The sequence below is a fragment of the Heliangelus exortis genome, chromosome 6, assembly GCF_036169615.1.
Source record: "Heliangelus exortis chromosome 6, bHelExo1.hap1, whole genome shotgun sequence".
In the NCBI taxonomy this organism is placed as follows: Eukaryota; Metazoa; Chordata; class Aves; order Apodiformes; family Trochilidae; genus Heliangelus; species Heliangelus exortis.
In genome coordinates, this window is record NC_092427.1 from 38934440 (window position 1) to 38951011 (window position 16572).

At 47.3% G+C, this 16572-nt stretch overlaps 2 long non-coding RNA genes across 2 annotated transcripts; both read left to right on the plus strand.

Annotated features, from left to right (window-relative positions):
- The first annotated feature begins 8663 nt into the window (after nt 1-8663).
- Nucleotides 8664-9484, plus strand: LOC139797304 (uncharacterized). Its single transcript, XR_011726406.1, has 3 exons — nt 8664-8734; nt 8997-9135; nt 9372-9484. It is a non-coding gene; the product is annotated as an uncharacterized lncRNA (long non-coding RNA).
- Nucleotides 9485-12318: 2834 nt separating this feature from the next.
- On the plus strand, nt 12319-14143 carry LOC139797305 (uncharacterized). Its single transcript, XR_011726407.1, has 5 exons — nt 12319-13229; nt 13450-13512; nt 13601-13656; nt 13731-13934; nt 14032-14143. It is a non-coding gene; the product is annotated as an uncharacterized lncRNA (long non-coding RNA).
- The last annotated feature ends 2429 nt before the right edge of the window (nt 14144-16572 follow it).

Consider the following 16572-nt stretch of genomic DNA (forward strand, 5'->3'; position numbering starts at 1 on the left):
GACGGGGTAGAAAAGATGTTACAGCGATATGCAGCCGGCAATAATCAGGCACTCCAAGCTCTAACAGTAGACCACTAGATGGGAACAGGACAGTTTACAGATCCTGCTGCTCAGGCACGTGAAACCCTGAGGGATGCCTTGCTGGATACCACCCAGGAGGCAAAGAGAGCTTTTTTTAAAGATTCCAGATGCCAACAAACCACAGAAAGCCATTACAAGCATAATACAGGGGCCGAAAGAAATCCTACATGGAATTCATATCAATATTGCAACAGGCACTGGAAAAACAAGTAGATAACACAGATGCCAGAAATTTTCTATTACTTAAATTGGCTGTTGAAAACACTAACAGTGACTGTAAGAAACTTCTTAAATCATTGCCAAAATCAAACCCCACCTTGGTGGAAATGATGGAAGCATGTAATCATTTCGGGACCCCTGAACATAAATATGAAACAACGGCAGCCGCCTTTGCTGCAATGCAAGGACCGGGACAGGGAACTGAGAATGGTCTAATTTGTTATGGGTGCGGCCAAGCAGGCCATTTGAGAAAAAACTGTCAGAAACAGAAGAGTCTGCAGAATATACCTGTCTGTAATAAATGTCAGAAGGGACGACATTTTGCGAACCAGTGTCGTTCTAAATTTGACAAGCAGGGACAACCAATTCAACAACAGGGAAACTGGCACCAGAGCGCGGGACGGCGCCGCGCTCAGACACAAATTTCTCAGCCGCATCAAGCCTCGCCAGCCCAGATACAAACTCCTCAGCCATATCAAGCTCCGCCAATGCAACTATATCCGACCCTTACCGGACAACAACAAGCAATACCAGTCTTGAACGGGCAACAGCAGGCAGCGCCGGATTGGATTTGCCAACCTGGCACACAGTGATTTTAGCCGATTCTTCTGTACACTTGGTAGATACTTTATTTCAAGGACCGCTTCCCTCCAGTACTATGGCCCTTATCATAGGACGGTCATCAACTACTTTTAATGGTCTTTTTATTTTACCTGGAGTTGTTGATAATGATGCGTTAGAAGTAAAAATAATGACTTGGACACCTACACCACCCTGCACAATACCCACTGGTAGTAGAATCGCGCAATTGGTTTTACTACCCTTAAATACTGAAGTTTGTCCCTCTGATTTTACTCGACAAGGGGCTTTTGGATCCACAGGTCATCCGCAAATTTATTGGACACAAATGATCTCTAAAGACAGACCATTGAAACAATGTAAACTTAAAAAAGGGAGTCAACAGGTTTTGTTAACAGGGCTTATTGATATGGGGGCGGATGTAACAGTGATTTCTCAAGCTAAATGGCTGCATTGTGGAAACTGACCTGTACGGCCCAACCATTAGCAGGGATAGGGGGAGTAGGTAACAGCTATCAAAGTGAAGATAATGTGCAAATTGTTGGTCCGGAAAATAGAGTGGCTACTGTCCGGCCTTTTGTGTTGCCAGTACCATTAAACTTGTGGGGAAGGGACGTCTTGTCACAATGGGGGCTACATTTGGAGATGCTTTTTTAACAAGGGCCACTGATGAAGGGCGTGAAATTCCCCGGTTAACGTGGACGACACAAGACCCAGTATGGGTCAACCAGTGGCCCTTGTCAGAAGAAAAGCTTAGTGCCCTAGAACATTTGGTACAAATTCAATTGGAAAAGGGACATTTAGTTCTGACTTTTAGCCCAAGGAATACCCCTGTTTTTGTAAAACAGAAAAAATCAGGGGGTTGGCGTTTGATACATGATTTCCAAAAAGTTAATGCAGTAATGGAACCGATGGGAGCCTTACAACCAGGCCTCCCCTCGCCAACAATGATTCCACGGGAATGGAATTTGATTGTAATTGACTTAAAAGATTGCTTTTTTGATATTCCCTTACATCCTGATGATGCCCCTAAATTTGCCTTTTCCATACCTAGCATAAGCATGGGGGCACCACTTAGGCGTTATCATTGGATGGTACTACCCCAGGGCATGAAAAATAGCCCCACAATTTGCCAGTGGTATGTGGCCAGGATATTGGCCCCTGTACGCCTTGAATTTCCTACTGTGGTGTTGTATCATTATATGGATGATTTACTTATTGCTGCACCTGCTGATGATGAATTGCAGAAGGCAATCAAAGCAGTACTAAAGGCCATAGAACAGGCAGGTTTGAAGGTTTCTCCAGAAAAAATTCAAAAACAATCCCCTTGGAATTATTTGGGGTGGAAAATAATTCCTAATTCTAATATAAAATAATTCCTAATACTAATCATTCTATAATTCCCCAAATATTACATTTGGATACCCAAATTGCAACATTACATGATGTTCAGAAACTTTTAGGGTCCATAAATTGGCTACGACCCCTTCTTGGAATTTCCAATTCTGATCTGGCCCCTTTGTTTGATCTCTTGAAAGGAGATACAGATTTACTTGCACCCTGGCATTTAACACCCTCAGCAGAGGCAGCATTAGAAAATGTTTGTAAAGCTATTAGTCAACGGCAGGCCTTTCGATGGGACCCTGAATTGTCTCTCCAATTGATACTTTTTGAAGGTGGTGCTAAATTTACAGGGGTGATTTTTCAATGGGACAACATGCTGATGGACCCTTTGTTAATATTAGAATGGATTTTCTCGCCAAGTCAATCATCTAAAACGATTTTGCAACGCCCAGAAATGTTTTCTCAGATAATTATGAAAGCGAGGGAGCGAATTTTAACTCTCAGGAAAAACCTTTTCTGTTATCTATATGCCTGTTACTGATTCGTATCTTTCTTTTCTTATACAGAACTCGCTTCCTTTCCAGATTGCAATATAAGGATTTGCAGAACAATTTTCAAACCACTTCCCACCACATAAGCTGTTTCACTTGTATTTTTCTCACACAGAAGTTCCAAAAAGAAGTGAGAAACTGCTAAATGCTATTACCCTCTTTACAGATGGCTCAGGTGCATCACACAAAGCCGTAATCGTTTGGAAACATCCTGAAACGAGCGATTGGCAGTCTGACGTTACCTTTCATCCAGGTTCCCCTCAAATTGTTGAGCTGGCTGCTGTTACAAGAGCTTTTTCCCTTTTTAGCAATCAACCTTTTAATCTCATCACAGACTCTGCCTATGTTGCAGGCATTGTAATGAGAGCAGAAGCCTCTGCTCTTAGAGAGATTTCAAACCTACAGTTGCATACTCTTCTTAGAACTTTAATCACTCTCATTAATAAACGGCAGCATGCCTTTTTTGTAATGCATGTAAGATCACATACAGCCCTTCCAGGTTTTATTGCTGAAGGAAATAGAACGGCTGATCTTTTAACGATGCTGGTTCTTTTCTCCCGAGTTACTTTGAACAGGCCCGTTTAAGTCACATGTTTTTTCACACTAATGCAAAAGGACTCAGAAGACAATTTGGCTTAACTACCCAACAAGCAGCCAATATTTTCTCGGCCTGCCCAGATTGTCAACACTTTGCACCACACCTTACAGCTGGAGGAGTTAACCCTAGAGGCTTACAAAGCCTTGAATTGTGGCAAACAGATGTTACTCATTTTTCTGAATTTGGTCATCTTAAATATATTCACTCCTCTATTGGCACATTTTCAGGAGCTATACATGCCTCGTGTCATACAGGAGAGAAAGCCAAGGATGCGAAAAAACATTTCTTAAAAGCATTTGGATCCTTGGGAGTGCCTCAAACAATTAAAACAGACAATGGCCCTGCCTATTCTTCTCAGCTACTTAAACTCTTTTTTGCAGAATGGGGAATACGCCATGTTACTGGTATCCCACATTCTCCTACAGGTCAGTCTATTGTTGAACGCTCCCATCAAACGCTCAAAGCACTTCTAGTAAAACAGGGGGAGGAGGAATGATAGCCACGCCAGAAGAAAGATTACAAAAAGCTATATATACTTTTAATTTTTTGAACTGCTTTGCAGAAAACTCCCCACCGATTGCAAAACATTTTTCAAGTAATCATCTTTTTAAATTCCAGGAAAGGCCTCCAGTACTAGTACGTAACCTGGAGTCTGGGAAAGTAGAAGGTCCATTTCCCTTACTCACTTGGGGAAGGGGTTATGCTTGTGTCTCCACAGAAACAGGACCTGAGTGGTATCCGGCGAGGAACATATGTCCTTTTAGAGAAAAGTCATCGGAATAGCTTTCGCAGGACCTACAACGTTATGCGACATTTTGCTGTATTAATTCTGTGTGTATGGAGTATTAGACTGGGAGTTGATATGTTTACATTGCCTAAGGAGAATGTTTGGATCACATTAGCAAATACTACAGGTTTGCAATCACTTTGCTTAGCCACAGTCACACCGCAGAACCCATTTTCTACATGCCTGGCGGGTGTTCCCATAGACCAATGGCCAATCCCGCGGGCAGCACAGGCGATTGCAAAAGATAAGGGTTGTGTGGATAATTGGGATGGCTGGACCCCCTGTTTATCCCAAACAACCCTGGAGCCACAAGAATTAGAAATATTAGGATCAATAAAAATGGACTATTGTCTTACATTTGATTACACAGGAAAAAATAAATCTAAAGCATGGGATGTATCACCAATGCATGCAATTTTTTAAAATGCATCCACGTGGTCTAACTATAGTACGCCAAACAAATCTAAATCATCTAACAAGTCTGAGTTTACCTCCTGGCACATTTCTGATCTGTGGTGATAGAGCATGGCCTACCATTCCTTCACATATAAAAGGGGGGCCATGCACTATTGGGAGATTGACAATGCTCACCCCTAATGATACCACTATACTTCAATGGCGTAAGAAATATCAATCCCTTTCCAAATTAAGAGCTAAACGGAGCATACATGCATTTACTTCACAATGTAATGATGATATAAGCTTTTGGAATACAGGTGAAATTGTGGCTGCATCATTATTTCTGCCGGGCGCGGCTGCAAGCAAAGCATTAGGAACTTTGAATAAGTTAGGATGTTGGCTTGCAAAACAAAGCAATGCCACTAGTACAGCATTATCAGGTTTATTGATGGACGTGGATAGTATTAGACACGCTACGCTACAAAACCGCGCTGCTTTAGATTTTTTACTTTTAGCCCAAGGACATAGCTGTGAAGACTTCGAGGGAATGTGCTGCATGAACTTGTCTGACCATTCTGAATCCATACATGCCAGCATACAGCAGATACGAGATGGAGTGACAAAGCTGCGGATGGAAGACAAATGGGACTGGCTGGATGAAATCTTTTCGGGATGGGGTTTGACAGGATGGATTTGAAGTCTTGTGAAAGCCTTTTGTTATGTGTGTATTGTTGTTTTAATTTTGCTTTTGCTATTACCTTGTATTTTTCAATGTATTCAAAAGATGATTGATAAGGCTATAACAAGGGTTTCTGTAGTGCAACAGAAAGGGGGAGATGTGGAGTCACGCGTCGTTAGCACAGAACAACTGCCGACCATGGAACAATTGCGACATAAAACATGGGCAGGGACCGTGTAAAATAACACGAAACCTCCAAGAAAAAGGAACTAAGAGGCTGTGAAACTTGGTTGCATCAGTCTGATAAGCATATAGATTTCCAAATAATGATTGGTAATAGTACAACCAATCGGCTAGAAACGTGTTAACCAATCAGCTAGTAACACATTACGTTAATAGATAACTAAGACTAATGTCTTAGTTAACTAATAACTAATTAGATAACTAATAACTAATGTCGTCAACTCTCATCAATAAATGGAATTTTGTTTGCATCAAACAGTCTCCTCGTCCTTCATTGCGACATGGGTGTGGCCTTCTTTTTTCCCAGGTGGTCTGCCTTCCTGCCTTCCTCCTTCCTTTCTTTCTTTTCTTTCTTTCTTTCTTTCTTTCTTTCTTTCTTTCTTTCTTTCTTTCTTTCTTTCTTTCTTTCTTTCTTTCTTTCTTCTTTTCTTTCTTTCTTTCTTTCTTTCTTTTCTTTCTTTCTTTCTTTCTTTCTTTCTTCTCTCTTTCTCTCTTTCTCTCTCTTTCTCTCTTTCTCTCTTTCTCTCTTTCTCTCTTTCTCTCTCTTTCTCTCTTTTCTCTCTTTCTCTCTTTCTCTCTCTTTCTCTCTTTCTCTCTTTCTCTCTCTTTCTCTCTTTTCTCTCTTTCTCTTTCTCTTTCTCTCTCTTTCTCTCTTTCTCTCTTTCTCTCTTTCTCTCTCTTTCTCTTTCTCTCTTTCTCTCTTTCTTTCTTTCTTTCTCTCTTTCTTTCTCTCTTTTTTCTCTTTCTTTCTCTTTTTTCTCTCTCTTTCTTTCTCTCTTTCTCTCTTTCTCTCTTTCTCTCTCTTTCTCTTTCTCTCTCTCTCTCTCCTCTCTCTCTTTCTCTCTCTCTCTCTTTCTTTTTTTACTCTCTTTCTCTCTCTCTTTCTCTCTTTCTCTTTCTCTCTCTCTCTCTTCTTTTTCTTACTCTCTTTCTCTCTCTCTTTCTTTCTCTCTTTCTCTCTTTTCTCCCTTTCTTTTCTCCCTTTCTTTTCTCTCTTTCTTTTCTCTCTTTCTCTGTCTTTCTCTGTCTTCTCTCTCTCTCTCTCTCTCTCTCTCTCACCTTTTCCCTCTTTCTCTGGCTCTGAGCCTTGTCCCCAACTCTGCTGGGATTTTTGAGAAGCCTAAATGAAACCTTTTTCCTGCCTTCAGAGTGCCCTAGGGGGAGTAGGTGTGGGGGGCTGTGGTTGTGGGTTGTTGGCAGCCCCTGGGGACTGAAACTTCCAGCTGTGGCAGGAGCAGGAGATGATGTTCTCTCATGGGCTCCAGCTGGGGCTGGGGTTAGCCCCAGGTGTGGCCAGTCAGCTTGATGAGGGGGCTTTCCCAAAGGACTCTGGGGAGGGGCCCTGGGGTATATAAGCCTGCACCTCTACTCAAGGGTTCAGTCTGCTTTGCTGTTGTGTTGTGCTTGGAGCTCTTCCAGGTAAGAGGAGGAGGGCTGGGGGGCTTTTGGCTGGTGCAGTGGTTGTTTGCTCCGTCTTGGTATTTTTTGGTTCCCCAAGTGGTAATGCCTGCAGTGTTCAACTCTAGAATGAGAGGTAAAGGGGAACACCCAGGGGCTCTTTGGAGGAGTTCAGCGTTCTTTGAGAGGTCAGTGTTTACTGATGTGGGACTTGCTGGTGGTACTGTTGGCTGGAATTTTTTCATGGCATATGATGAAGAGGAACCCTGTGGCTACAGGAACATCCTAGCCCCCTGACGTAGCTTCTCCTTGTTGACCATGGCTTTGGGTGCCAACCCCCCTAAAGATAAGAGGAACCAGGTGTGAGGAAGGACTGGGCAGGGAGGGGGAAAGTTGAGAATTGCAGGGAGGGGGTTGGAAGTTAGTGTAGGGGAGAAGGCTGTCTAGGAGCAGCCCCCCTTTGGTCAGGTGAAGGGACCAGGTTAGATTCCAACACGATGCAAACGTGGGCAGGGCAGCTCCAGCCTTTCTGTGTTTTGGTGTGTAGTTTCTGCTGTTTCTTTGTTGTCTTACAGCTTTCTACGGCCTTAGTGTCCTCGTTGTGCTCACAGAGCAAGTCTTGCACCTTGGGCACCATCCCTAGGGTCTGAAACACCTTATCAGCATATTGAGTGATGCTTTGTCTTGCATAACAAATTCACAACATGGAACAGTCTTGTGTATCGTAGCTTTCTCAAAGGTTGTCTTCTGGCATGTTCTTCCTAACTGCATCAGCATCTCTAATTGTGGATTTTCTTAAACTGGTTCCCTGTGTCCTTAGGTCTCGAATCCAGGCTTCTCATTTACCTGTCATCTAAGCTTAGAAAGTAGCTTCTTTAAAAGGCGATGTCCTTCGACACTCTTGGGGGCCACAATGGATCACTGTTGCATCCCTGGATGTCTTCCCGCCCAGCTGTCTTGGATCCTGGAATCACTCATCTTACTGTGAGTTTCCTCTTGAGTTTGAGTCTTGTGGTTTGCAGCGCTGTGTATTGGCTTGGCCTAAGCATTGAGAGTTTGGTTTGGAGCTGTCCTGCCCACATTGTAGGGTCAAGGGCCCTTGGAAGAGTCTCAGAGGAATTGTCCATGTGTTGAGCAGCATTCCGTAGATCAAAGGTTGGTGGGCTGCAGGAGCAGTTATTTCTCAGATGTTGTATTGCTGTGGAAGGCATTGGTATCCCCTATTTTTTTGTGTTTTTCGGGAGCACTCCAAACCTCATTTTGGCACCCAATAAGGCTGGCAGGCAGATGGGCGAGGGGCCAAGGTAACAGAGCAAGCGGGAGGTGGATATCACAGTAGGTTTCCTGTTGTTTTAGGCAGTATCTTGGCACGTGCTTTTCCTTTGACTTTTGCAGGTGCCACACAAAGCCATGCATTGAGGAGCGGCCGGAGAAGGTGAGACGGTTGCGGGCTGGCTCATCCAGAGATTTTACGTCGACTCGGTTAAGTGTTTCCCTTTGTTTTTGCAGGTGCTGCGCGTGCCACCTTTGGAGGGGGAAGAGCGCTGGAGGTGAGACGGGATGGTAACGAGGAGGCTTGATCTCACAAGCAGAACAGGAATTTTGTGTCTCCTGGCATTTCAGGAGCCAGAAGCGATGGTGGCCATGACGTGTGGAAGGAGAAGGTGAGCAGGCAAGTCGGGGGTTATGAGGATCTTGTGGAAGGGGTTGGTATTTAGCTGACATCCGATTTCTGGTGGCAGTGCCGTTTGTTATTGCAGATGCCGAGGAGGAACGTTGTGGTTTTGGGAAGATCCCCGTCAGCCGATGTGGGTTACTTTTCTGTAGAGTGCTTCAGAGCCCCAGCCGTTTGAAAGGTAAGAGAAAGAGAGGATGGTTGGGGAGGGTCTGCGTGGAGGGGTCAAGGTTAGGAATCGCTGGCTTGGGTTTTAAAGTTACTGTAGTGGAGCGAGCTGTCCAGAAGCGGTGCCCTTTGGGTGGTTGATGGGAGCCTGTCCCTCCCTGGCATGATGCTAGCAAGTTCCAGGAACTGAATGAGCACTGAAGGTGAGGTGGTAGTGCAGGGCTTGTGGAGCTGGTGTCTTCTCTCAAGCACAACGATAGTTTTGTGCCTTTTAGTTGCCCTGAATGACGATGCCTACAGCGTCCAACTCTGGAAAGCGTGGGCGAGTGGGACCTTGCAGGGCTCTTCTGCGAAGCTGGGACATTTGGAAGGGAGTGGGGCTGGCCGATGTTGCACTTATTGCTGAATATTCTGGTAGGTGTTTGGGTGTTGTGGAATGTTAGAGAGGTTTGGAGAATGTTGGAGGATATTCCTGAATATTCTCCAACGTTCTCCAAACCTCTCTAACATTCCACAACATTTTGGTGTTGTGGTTTGTGGCGACAGTGGTTATGTGTGTGTGTGTGTGTGGGGGGGGGGGGTTTGGTACGTCTTTTTGGTGTTGTGGTGTGATTGTTTTTATTATTTATTTTTTATTTTTTTAAATGCAGGTGGTGAAGGGGAACCTAGCGAGTTGAGGATTATCCTGAGCTGCTCCTGGTTTTTTTTTTTCCGGGCTAACTGTGGCTTTGGAGTGCCAGTTCTCTGAAAGATAAGTTGAGGGCCCAGGCATGGGTGGGAGGGGCTGAGCAGAGGAGTTGAGGTTGGGAATCGCAGATGGTGTTTTGAAGTTAGTGTAGGGGAGAGGGTTGTCTGGGAGCAGCCCCCTTTGGGTGGGTGAAGGGAACATGTTACTTTCCAGTATGATTCCAGCATGGGCAGGGCAGCTTCAGCCTTGGTGTGTGGGATTATGTGTTTTATGTTGTCAGTCTTTGTTGTCTTAGAGCTTCCTCAGGCCTTGATGGTCCTCTGTGCCCTCGCAGAGCGAGTCCTTCATCTTGGGCATCCTCCCTGGAAAGCCTTTCCTGATCAGCAGGGTGCTGATCAGCAGCGTGTTATTCCGCACGACGAGTCTAAATTGCAGATCGGTCTCTTGACTTGGATGTTTCTTGATGGTTGTCTTCTGCAATGTCATTCTCAATTGCATTGTCATCTGATCTCTGTCCACCCAGTTTCCCTGAGGGGGACTCGGTCCCCGCATCCTTGCGTCCTCAGGTCTTGAAGGCGGCTTCTCGGGGATCCGTCGCTTCATTCCCTCGCTTTGCAGATGCAGGTCTTATGTAGGTCTTATATAGGTCTTTTTGCCCAAAAGTCTTGGATTCCAGAGTCCCTCTTCTTGCTGCGAGTTTTATCTTGAGGTCAAGTCTCGTGACTCACATGGCTGTGTCTTTGGTCAGTCTGTGCCTGTGAGTGTTTGGCTTGGAGCTGCCCTGCCTGCTGTGTAGGATCAGGGGCCATGGGAAGCGCCATTAACTGACCGACTCGGTGCTGAGCAGCTTCCCAGTGATTTGCATAATCTTGTTTTTCAGATCCCACGTGTCAATGACCATCAAGAAACAGATGGAGGAGGAGAGGAGGCCGCCATCCAAAGGTTGGTCAGGGTGTGCAGTTGGTGGGAAGGTGCCTCCTTTGGCTGTTCCACCGCATTATGGTTTGTTGTCGTTTTGAAGGCGGAGGCGGCGAGCGAAGCGGGATACGGGCACCAGAGGTGGCTGTGGCAAGGTGAGCAAAGGCTGGTGGGCTGGAGGAGCAGTTATTCTCAGGTGTTGTATTATTGGCTGGTCATGAACATCCCTTGTTGTTTGTGGTTTTTTTCAGGTGCACTCCTAACCCTGTTTTGGCACCCCAAAGAGATGGCAGGCAGATGGGTGAGAAGCCGAGGTAAAGGAGCAGGAGGTGGACATCACAGTGGGCTGCCTGTTGTTGGGGACAATATCTCAGCGTGTGCCTTTTGCTTTGACTTTCGCAGGTGTCACACACAGTGCTGGAGTGACAAAGCCATGTCTTAAGGAACAGTGGGAGAAGGTGAGATGTCTGGGCTCGGTCAGCCACGTGTTAACGTCAACTCTGTTAAAGGTTTCCCTTGTGTTTCAGGTGCTGTGAGTGCCACCTTTGGAACGGGATGAGCATTGAAGGTGAGCTGGGGTGGTAGAGAGTGGGTTCATGGAGCTGGTGGCTGCTGATCAGCAGAACAGTAACTCTTTCTCTCGGTCTTTTAGGTGCCCAAAGCAGTGGTGGACACAGCATTCAGCTCTGGATCAAGGAGGTGAGTGGAACTGGGTGGGGCTCTTTTGAGGTGGTGGGTGTCGTATAAACGGTGGTTGATGGCTGAAGTGCACCTTATTGTTGACACTGTTTCTGATTTTCGTCTTTTAGCGTCTGCAGGTGATGAAGAGGAACATGCCCCTCAGACAGCGTGGTGTTTTGCTGGACATAGATCGAAAACCACCATCCCTCAGGAAGATAAGTTGAGGGACTGAACTGAAGTGCTGAGGTTGGGAGTTGTTGCAGACGGGATTTGGAAGTTTTCTGAGCAAAGGCTGGTGTGGGCTGCCTGTTGTTTTAGGCAGTATCTTGGCACGTGCTTTTCCTTTGACTTTTGCAGGTGCCACACAAAGCCATGCATTGAGGAGCGGCCGGAGAAGGTGAGATGGTTGCGGGCTGGCTCATCCAGAGATTTTACGTCGACTCGGTTAAGGGTTTCCCTTTGTTTTTGCAGGTGCTGCGCGTGCCACCTTTGGAGGGGGAAGAGCGCTGGAGGTGAGACGGGATGGTAACGAGGAGGCTCGATCTCACAAGCAGAACAGGAATTTTGTGTCTCCTGGTATTTCAGGAGCCAGAAGCGATGGTGGCCATGACGTGTGGAAGGAGAAGGTGAGCAGGCAAGTCGGGGGTTATGAGGATCTTGTGGAAGGGGTTGGTTTTTAGCTGACGTCCTATTTCAGGTGGCAGTGCCGTTTGTTATTGCAGATGCCGAGGAGGAACGTTGTGGTTTTGGGAAGATCCCCGTCAGCCGATGTGGGTTACTTTTCTGTAGAGTGCTTCAGAGCCCCAGCCGTTTGAAAGGTAAGAGAAAGGGAGGATGGTTGGGGAGGGTCTGCGTAGAGGGGTCAAGGTTAGGAATCGCCGGCTTGGGTTTTAAAGTTACTGTAGGGGAGCGAGCTGTCCAGAAGCGGTGCCCTTTGGGTGGTTGAAGGGAGCCTGTCCCTCCCTGGCATGATGCTAGCAAGTTCCAGGAACTGAATGAGCACTGAAGGTGAGGTGGTAGTGCAGGGCTTGTGGAGCTGGTGTCTTCTCTCAAGCACAACGATAGTTTTGTGCCTTTTAGTTGCCCTGAATGACGATGCCTACAGCGTCCAACTCTGGAAAGCGTGGGCGAGTGGGACCTTGCAGGGCTCTTCTGCGAAGCTGGGACATTTGGAAGGGAGTGGGGCTGGCCGATGTTGCACTTATTGCTGAATATTCTGGTAGGTGTTTTGGTGTTGTGGTTATGTGTGTGGAGTTTTTTTGTTTGCTTGTTTTGGTGTTGTGGTGTGACTTTTTTTTTTTTTAATGCAGGTGGCAAAGGGGAACCTTGCAAGTTGAGGATTATCCTAGGCTGCTCCTGTCTCTTTTCCTGGCTAACCACGACTTTGGAGTGTCAGTCCTCTGAAAGATAAGTTGAGGGACCAGTGGTGTAGAGGGGTCAAGGCTGGTGGGAGTTGTGGAAGGGGTTTTGAAGTTAGTGTAGGGGAGAGGGCAGTCTGGGAGCAGCCTCCTTTGGTCAGATGAAGGAAGTGGGTTAATTTCTGATGTGATGCCAGTGTGGGCAGGGCAGCTCCAGCCTTGGTGTGTGGTGGTGTGTAGTTTGTGTTGTATGTGTTTGTCTTAAAGCTTCCTCAGGTCTTGATGTCCTCTCGGAGCAGGTCCCACATCTTGACCATCATCCCTGCAAGGCCTTTACTCATCAGCACAGTCCTAGTCAGCAGCATCTTCTTCTTGTGTGACAAGTTTGAAGTGTTGATAGGTCTTTGATCTGGGAAGCTTCCTGATGGTCATCTTCTGAAACATCATCGCCACCTGCATCAGCATCATCTCTGGTCATGGATTTTCCAAGAATGGGACTTTATTCCCCGCATCCTCGTGTCATCAGGTCTTGAAGCCCGGGTTCTTTGGCATCCCTTGATTCAGCCCCTTGTTTTGCAGTTGCATTGCTGTAGGTCTTCTTGCCCAACAGTCTTGGATCCCAGAGATATTCTTTTTGCTTGGTGTTCTCTTGAGATCACGTCTCGTGATTTGCAGGGCTGTGTCTGGAGTTGGTCTGAGTGTTTGGCTTGGAGCTGCTCTTCCCAGAGTTTGCTGGAAGAGCCATAACTGAATAGTTCATCTATTGAGCAGTATTCCAGTGACTTGTGTATCACCGTTTTTCAGATCCCATGTGACAAGGATGTACATGAAAGAGCAGGAGGAGAGAAGAGCACCATCCAAAGGTTAGTCGGTGTTGGAGTGAAGGTCCCTCTCCTGGCTACCTGACTGCATTATGGTTTGTTTGTCCTTTTGCAGGTGAGAGCAGCCAAGGAAGCAGAAAATCTGTTCCCGAGGTGGCTCTGGCAAGGTGAGCAAAGGCTGGTGGGCTGGAGGAGCAGTTATTTCTCAGGTGTTTTATTATCGTTGAAGGCATTGGTATCCCCTGTTTTTTGTGTTTTCCAGGTGTCCTCCAAACCTACTTTTGGCACCCCACGAGGATGGCAGGCAGATGGGTGAGAGGCTGAGGTAAAGGGGCAGGAGGTGGACATCACAGAGGGCTGCCTGTAGTTGGAGGCACTACCTCAGCATGTGCCTTTTGCTTTGACTTTTGCAGGTGCCACAACCATCCTTGTAGGGACAAAGACACACATTTAGGAGGGGTTGGAGAAGGTGAGATGGTGGTGGGCTGGGTCAGCCATGTATTTTACATCAAGTCACTTAAACATTTCCTTTTGTTTTTGCAGGCGCTGCGCGTGCCACCTTTGGAACCGGATGAGCGTTGAAGTTGAGTTGAGTTGGTAGCGAGGGGTTCATGGGGCTGGTGACTTCTGATCAGCAGAACAGGAACTGTTTCTCTTGGTGTTTCAGGCGCCCCAAGCAATGGTGGCGATAGCGTTCAACTCTGGAAGGAGAAGGTGCGTGGTATACCACGGGGCTTCTGTGAGGAGGTGAGTGCAGCAGAAGTAGTGTGTGTTGGCTTAGGTGGGACTTGTGCCAGCGCTGTTTGTGATCTGCGGGTTGTGTTTTTTCCTTTTTTACGTATAGGGGATGAAGAGGAACTGTGCGACTGGAAGCACATCCCTGTCAAACAATGTGGTTTTCATTACTGACCATGGCTTTGTGCTGCTCTCGCTCTTGAAGATAAGTTGAGGGCCCAGGGGTGGGTGGGGAGGGGCTGAGCAGAGGAGTCGAGGCTGGGAATTGCAGGTGGTGTTTTGAAGTTAGTGTAGGGAAGAGGGTTGTCTGAGAGCAGCCCCCTTTGGGTCGGTGAAGGGAACAGGTTACTTTCCAGTATGATTCCAGCATGGGCAGGGCAGCTCCAGCCTTGGTGTGTGGGATTGTGTGTTTTATGTTGTCAGTCTTTGTTGTCTTAGAGCTTCCTCAGGCCTTGATGGTCCTCTGTGCCCTCGCAGAGCGAGTCCTTCATCTTGGGCATCCTCCCTGGAAAGCCTTTCCTGATCAGCAGGGTGCTGATCAGCAGCGTGTTATTCCGCACGACGAGTCTAAATTGCAGATCGGTCTCTTGACTTGGATGTTTCTTGATGGTTGTCTTCTGCAATGTCATTCTCAATTGCATTGTCATCTGATCTCTGTCCACCCAGTTTCCCTGAGGGGGACTCATTCCCCCCATCCTTGCGTTCTCAGGTCTTGAAGGCGGCTTCTCGGGGATCCGTCGCTTCGTTCCCTCGCTTTGCAGATGTAGGTCTTATGTAGGTCTTTTTGCCCAAAAGTCTTGGATTCCAGAGTCCCTCTTCTTGCTGCGAGTTTTATCTTGAGGTCAAGTCTCGTGACTCACATGGCTGTGTCTTTGGTCAGTCTGTGCCTGTGAGTGTTTGGCTTGGAGCTGCCCTGCCTGCTGTGTAGGATCAGGGGCCATGGGAAGCGCCATTAACTGACCGACTCGGTGCTGAGCAGCTTCCCAGTGATTTGCATAATCTTGTTTTTCAGATCCCACGTGTCAATGACCATCAAGAAACAGATGGAGGAGGAGAGGAGGCCGCCATCCAAAGGTTGGTCAGGGTGTGCAGTTGGTGGGAAGGTGCCTCCTTTGGCTGTTCCACCGCATTATGGTTTGTTGTCGTTTTGAAGGCGGAGGCGGCGAGCGAAGCGGGATACGGGCACCAGAGGTGGCTGTGGCAAGGTGAGCAAAGGCTGGTGGGCTGGAGGAGCAGTTATTCTCAGGTGTTGTATTATTGGCTGGTCATGAACATCCCTTGTTGTTTGTGGTTTTTTTCAGGTGCACTCCTAACCCTGTTTTGGCACCCCAAAGAGATGGCAGGCAGATGGGTGAGAAGCCGAGGTAAAGGAGCAGGAGGTGGACATCACAGTGGGCTGCCTGTTGTTGGGGACAATATCTCAGCGTGTGCCTTTTGCTTTGACTTTCGCAGGTGTCACACACAGTGCTGGAGTGACAAAGCCATGTCTTAAGGAACAGTGGGAGAAGGTGAGATGTCTGGGCTCGGTCAGCCACGTGTTAACGTCAACTCTGTTAAAGGTTTCCCTTGTGTTTCAGGTGCTGTGAGTGCCACCTTTGGAACGGGATGAGCATTGAAGGTGAGCTGGGGTGGTAGAGAGTGGGTTCATGGAGCTGGTGGCTGCTGATCAGCAGAACAGTAACTCTTTCTCTCGGTCTTTTAGGTGCCCAAAGCAGTGGTGGACACAGCATTCAGCTCTGGATCAAGGAGGTGAGTGGAACTGGGTGGGGCTCTTTTGAGGTGGTGGGTGTCGTATAAACGGTGGTTGATGGCTGAAGTGCACCTTATTGTTGACACTGTTTCTGATTTTCGTCTTTTAGCGTCTGCAGGTGATGAAGAGGAACATGCCCCTCAGACAGCGTGGTGTTTTGCTGGACATAGATCGAAAACCACCATCCCTCAGGAAGATAAGTTGAGGGACTGAACTGAAGTGCTGAGGTTGGGAGTTGTTGCAGACGGGATTTGGAAGTTTTCTGAGCAAAGGCTGGTGTGGGCTGCCTGTTGTTTTAGGCAGTATCTTGGCACGTGCTTTTCCTTTGACTTTTGCAGGTGCCACACAAAGCCATGCATTGAGGAGCGGCCGGAGAAGGTGAGATGGTTGCGGGCTGGCTCATCCAGAGATTTTACGTCGACTCGGTTAAGGGTTTCCCTTTGTTTTTGCAGGTGCTGCGCGTGCCACCTTTGGAGGGGGAAGAGCGCTGGAGGTGAGACGGGATGGTAACGAGGAGGCTCGATCTCACAAGCAGAACAGGAATTTTGTGTCTCCTGGTATTTCAGGAGCCAGAAGCGATGGTGGCCATGACGTGTGGAAGGAGAAGGTGAGCAGGCAAGTCGGGGGTTATGAGGATCTTGTGGAAGGGGTTGGTTTTTAGCTGACGTCCTATTTCAGGTGGCAGTGCCGTTTGTTATTGCAGATGCCGAGGAGGAACGTTGTGGTTTTGGGAAGATCCCCGTCAGCCGATGTGGGTTACTTTTCTGTAGAGTGCTTCAGAGCCCCAGCCGTTTGAAAGGTAAGAGAAAGGGAGGATGGTTGGGGAGGGTCTGCGTAGAGGGGTCAAGGTTAGGAATCGCCGGCTTGGGTTTTAAAGTTACTGTAGGGGAGCGAGCTGTC